Raw genomic sequence first — 6,376 nt, forward strand, 5'->3', positions numbered from 1 at the left:
GGAAACGGAAATAACATCCCCGCATAGCAGGAACGTCGAGAACTACGTTGTTTGAAGCTCCAGAATGGAATTGGTGGTTTTAACATAATTGATCACTATGTTCAAAACTACCAAAACCTCATGGAAAATACATACAACTGGGACTCAATGCTCCTGACTTGCGAGGAGGTTACAGACCTACCCGCATCATACCCAAAGACCAAGCAGGAAACTCGGGCATTTCTGCAAGTGACAAGGACTTCCGCGGAAAGAATCCCCATGGAAAACCTTACAAAACCCCTTTTCAAAACCCTTTGCTCAAGTCCAAAAGTTCACCTCACTTTATTAAACACTCAGGAGAAGAACATTGGACTGGGGGGACTTGAAGAGGTAGGTCCCAGCAGAGCCCAGTTGGACCCGCAAGACTCACCTTAAACAGGGACGTCTGCGCAGAGACCAACTGGATCCGCAGGACCAACCATGCTCAGAGACGTGACGTCCTTACGCGCAGTACGCAAGCTGGTCCCGCAGGAAATGCCTCCCAATGGTGAAGGACTCCGCCTGTCCCCGCAGCCTCGGATACAAGCCATTAGGGAAGGCCACCCGCGCAGCATGGCTACACGCACAAGGCACTTAGCTCTCGATCATTCAGTGTCACCTGAAGGAATGAGCCAAGCCGGGAGCAATCCCGCACAGAGGCGGGAGGGGGAATACTCCCGCCCAAATAAGCCAGTCCGTATACTGAAGGATCTTTTACTGTACCTGACGAGGTATGGGCGAAAGATCTGATCAGAGATACGACAGCTCACTGATACAGTATGGCGAGCAGCATGCTCCTGTACTGTATCACTATTAGCCGCTGCCTACTCACCAACTACTGTCATACCACGTGCGTAGCCGGCAGTTGGTGGAAAGGGAATAGTACACAGCAGGCCTGGTCACTATCAGCCGCTGCCTACCCACCAACTACCAGCAGGGCACGTGCGTAGGCTACTGTTGATGAACAGGAACACTGTAGCAGCCGGCCATACCTCCTTGGAAACCTACCTTCGGCTATAAATACCCCAAATGGTATGATCATCTCAACACTACATTATCACATTATCATCATAATATACCTGATATCTGCTCTAGCAATCTCTTAATATACTTTTATATTTAAAGAGCAATCTAGTCTGATTCTCACGCCGGAGGGTGGTCACAAGGAGGAACCCCCCCCCCCCTTCTCAGTGACGAGCTCACGGTGTCTGTTTTGCAGGTTATCAGAAGAACCATCTTCCAAGGGTCTAACCCCTCGTGGGAAACATCTATCTAACCCCCAGGTTACCAGTAATCTGCCCGGGGTCCGGTTAGTGTTTCTTCAAGTTTACAATCCATCAAGTTCAATTCACTAATGCATTATTGTACTTGATTTAAATGAGTCGAGCTCGGCTCGATGACACTCCAACCACCCTACTTCCACCTCATTACTTTCTGACCCCTCTATATCATGTTGGATCCTCACATGTGTTGGAGAGGGTGTCTTTAAATAAGTGAAATAAGGCAAGAGCTTTGTGGTCGATAATTATATATACTTATAGATGATGTAGGAGCCACATAATCAAAAACGATTTTTCTTATAAAAAAAGACCCCCGATTTTATTATGCATTTTAAGCCTTGAAAAATATTGAGGCGGCCTTGACATAATGGTACCTGATAGCAATCAAGAGGTAGTCGTTATTCTTAAATCATATTACAAGAAACTTCACTATGAACATGTTGATTGTGGTTAGGCTATTTGATGTGGCCTTGTGGGTTAACGCAAACCCACAACAATGTTCTTGATGGATTTTTTCTAAATAGGAAAAAATGATAAGCTAAAAGGGTTTCTAGGAGAGTGAAAAAGACTTGAAGGTATTTCTAGGTGAACCGTTAATTGAATTGATGGATCATAGAATAATGACAAGTTGTGTCAAATCTTGTTAGGTGAGGTGGACTTTTATCCTGTGTTTCGCCATTTGAAATGGCAGAATTGATAAAATTTTCTTGTGTTCCGGCTTTTCAAATGGTGGATCTCACTACCCTCTAATCCGTCACTTTGACTGGCATATCTCGTATTCAAAGTAGCCTACCCCTATAATTTTTTTGAATCTTTGAAAGACATCTGCCATTTAAAGTGACAAGTGTGAATCAGACATTCATCATTTCAAATGACAAATGTGAATAGTAACTTTTCTGACCGATTTAACGACTAACACATGTCCTTTTTGACCACTGCTATTCAAACTTGTCATTTCAAACGACGAGTATTAAATAATATTTATAAGTATTTTAAATTTATAACTTGTATACAAATATTTTTTATGTTAAATATTACTAATATTATTTCAACGAATAAGTAATAATATTCACCTTCGGTGGGTTTCCTGCTAAGAGTGGTCTTCGATACTCTCGAGAATGAAGATGATAGGACATGCCAGTGACCCGTTAATGATTCAAATTAGCTGTTAAGAAAAATTATCGATAATTAACTTAACATCGATTATAAAAAATAATTAAAAAAATATTATTGAAAAATGCCGTTCAAAAATAATGATAATAATAAAAGATAACCATTATCGAAAATAAAAAAGATTTTTCAAACAATATATGTATACTTATAAGTTATAAATTTAAAATACCTATAAATATTATTTAACACTTGTCATTTGTTGTTGTAGAAAAGGACATGCGTCAGTCGTTAAATCGATTAGAAAAGTCACTATTTACATTTGCCATTTGAAAATATGTGATCCAGACTTACCATTTCAAATGACAGATGATTTTCAAATGTTCAAAAAAAATTATAAGGGCTGGATGCTTCGATATACAAGATCTGCCAGTCAAAGTGACGAATTAGATGGTAGTGGGATCCGCCATTTGAAATGACGGAACACAAGATAACTTTATCACTTATGTCATTTTAATTGACGGAATACAGGATAGAAGTCCACCTTATTAGACAAAATCTGACACAACTTGTCATTATTTCATAATCCGTCATTTAAGATAACAAACCACCTAGAAACCTTCAATTCTTTTTCTCTTCGAAAACACTTTTAGAGTTTTAGCTTATATTTTTCCCTATTTAAAAAAAACAAAAGAAAATAGTTCTTGATGTAATAATGCAATATTAGCAAGACACCAAGTCAACCTTTCCATCTTCTTGTCATTCAAACATGCATCAATCTGCATGTAGATGTACCCACCTCATTACACATATTTGACAGTAGACTATGGGGGCTTTCTTCCCCACCTTAATTATACTCTGTTCCATCGTCTCCATTCAATCAACTACACAAGACCAGCTGGGTTTCCGATGCGCCACCACCACCACCTGCCATTCACTCATCGACTACAAACTACCAAACACCACCACTTTGTCTGCCATAGCCACACTCTTTGAAATAAAAAACTTCCCATCACTCCTTGGCGCCAACAACCCCTAAAACCCAACAATTCAACCCCGACCAAGTCCTCAAAATCCCATTCCCATGCTTATGTCATAACGGCACCGGAATATCCAACCGCCGCCCCATTTACACCGTCGTACCCGACGATAGTCTCTACCATATTGCCGCTGAGTTGTTTTCTGGGCTGGTGACGTACAAGCAGATCCAGAATGTGAATAACATATCCGACGACAATAATATATTAGTAGGCCAGAAGCTGTGGATTCCGCTGCCGTGTAGCTGTGATGGTGTTGGCGGAGAGCAGGTGATTCATTACGGATACTTGGCCGCAGCCGGGAGCACGGTGAGTGGGATTGCGCAGCAGTTAAATACCAAGGAGAGCACTTTGTTGGATTTGAATGGGATGACTAGTCCTGCAGAGTTGCTACCTGATTCGATTCTTGATGTTCCTCTTAAAGGTAATGTTGTCTCGCAAACACCAAATCTTCAAACTCTTTGTTCCTCCAAATTCTTGAATCAACATTACGGAACAACTGACAATAGATCTAACTCTAAACACTACGCACAATAATATGAATACCAAAGCCTACACAGCTGTCATCACCATGATGACGACGATGATCAACATACAAGAAAATACGAGTTCAGCAAGATGAGAGAGATGAACTCGTATGGCTGAGACAAAGGTTTGCAAGATGATATGATGGTCGGGGGGTTGTTTATGTCTTTCTTCCTGGCGTTCAAGGTTCGAATCCGACAAGTTTATGCCATTAAATGGGGAAGAACACCACTCTTCTAGGTTCGAACTTTGGTAAGAAGAGGTTGGTAAGTGTTATGACCCTTTAAGAGAGATACCGCTGTCACCAAGCTAATGTCGCTTAAACAAAGTTTTCTATTTAGAATTGCAGGGATAACGAGAATGATTACCTGCGGCGGGCGGGAATTCAGCCGGTGTTGGTGTATTCGTTACAATAAGAGAAAGATAAAACCCAAAATATATATGCTTAATATAAAATGAAATAATAATAAAAAAGTAGCGCGTATAAAGCCACCACCGCACATCTTAAAACCGGCAATCCTGGAAAAATATAACGTTTTTGATAATAGAAAAATCTTAAAAAGTTTATTCAAAAAAGGTACCTTTTGTTCGAGGTAGTTAACTTTGACCCGGCCAACTATAACCGTTTTTGCTTTATTTCTATTTTTATCAGTTTGCAACACAAAAGTGAGAAATAACTCTATGGATTACCCTTTGCTAATCCCAAACGGCACTTACGCTTATACTGCTAACAATTGTGTCCGATGCAAATGCAATGCTGCTGGCAATTGGATGTAAGTCAACTTCAAGTTTTCATTTTTGGTCAACTGTTTTTGAATTCTTATAGTCGATTTTCATTTCGATATTTCAGAGTGAACTGTGAGCCATCAGGAATATTTAATCCGCGAAATGGGAGAACTTGTCCTTCTACTCAATGTGTAGGCACCAATTTTGATTTGGGAAATATTACTTCAGATTCTAGTTGTACCTTATCAAGATGCGCATATAACGGTTATGGAAATAACATTATCTATACTACTCTCTCCAAAGAATCCACTTGTCTAGGTAAATATGTCAACAGTTTCATTCACAATATTTTCCTTAAATTTTGTATTTTAGATATGGTCCCATTGGTTATCATGGTTGACAAGAACAGAAAAAAAAAAGAAAAAAAAAAGTTGCAACATATGATATCTTTTAACAGAGATATGGTTTTATTTTAGATAAAGATGAAGAGTTTTATTAGCCAGACAAAGGCTCTCAATCACCTAATGTCTTGGATTCGAGTCATCCTAAAAGTTTTAACTTGTTGCTCTTTTTGTCGTGTTAACAGAGGGAAGTAACAACAATATCAGCCCATCAGGAAATGGTTCAAAAAGTTTGAGATGGACAAAGGCTCTCAATCACCTAAGTATTATTGTTTGTTTAATTTTTAGTATGTTTTTTTTTGTAATTTGAATTTTAGATATTAATGTGTTTTTTTTTATTAATGTGTGTTTTTTTAATAATTTATAAGTTTTTTTAATAATACGTTGTTTGAATATATTTATAAAAAAATAAAAATAAAAATTTTCGCTGGAGCCCCTCCACACCAGGGGCCAGGGCTCCAACGGGGGCTCCAACAACCCCCTTATCCAGTTTCTCTCTCTGCCACACGTCATAATATTATTTTAAGTTCCAACTCGTGAATTGAACAATTCTATTTGATTTTCAAATCGTAAATTGTTAACAAATCATATGTAAATTCAAACCGGCCAAACGAGTTAATACATTTCGGCTTTAATGGCTTGATCAGTTTTAACAATTTGAAAGCTATAATTTACCCATAAAAATATTTCTATATGTTCACAATCAACATTTTGCAAATTGTAAAAATAAAAAATCCCTCTGTAGAGAAGAAATAAATATGGATATAAAGCTGCTTCTGAAAAAATATCAATAGTTATATTCCAAATAGATTAAAATTTAAAATTTCTATTTGAGGAGAATAGTACGTATGATAAGGATGGGAATAGTATGGACGCCGGGTTTGACCGTTACCATCCCGTCACATTGTTGACCAAACAAGAGAATATTAAGTCTTTAGGTTTCTTAAATTCCCTTCTCACATGCGTCTTTGACTAGCCAAAATATATAAAAAAGAAATTCCTTCGATTTTTTTTTTAATTTAACCTCTATTAACTAATGATTATTATTCATATCCCGACTTTAGTGCATTATATAACTGACTAGTGTTCTTCCTGACGTGTTGCGCCGGGCAGTCGGTAAAATCCGGACGATAGTAAAATCTATACATTGAAGCGGTAAGTCAAAGCCAATTCGGTCGGTTTTGGTTACGTGCGTTATTATACCAGATTTAAGACAAAAACTAATACAAAAAAATATAAATTTGGGGTAGACCAAAGGCGTGACGTCGGTAAGTAAAAA

At 38.3% G+C, this 6,376-nt stretch overlaps 1 pseudogene; it reads left to right on the plus strand.

Annotated features, from left to right (window-relative positions):
* The first annotated feature begins 3,234 nt into the window (after nucleotides 1-3,234).
* Nucleotides 3,235-6,073, plus strand: LOC143574178 (lysM domain-containing GPI-anchored protein 2-like; annotated as a pseudogene).
* Nucleotides 6,074-6,376: the final 303 nt, after the last annotated feature.

Source organism: Bidens hawaiensis, unplaced genomic scaffold (assembly GCF_021521415.1).
Source record: "Bidens hawaiensis isolate Kalapana, Puna unplaced genomic scaffold, B.hawaiensis_p1.1 tig00026856_1, whole genome shotgun sequence".
NCBI classification, from domain to species: domain Eukaryota; kingdom Viridiplantae; phylum Streptophyta; class Magnoliopsida; order Asterales; family Asteraceae; genus Bidens; species Bidens hawaiensis.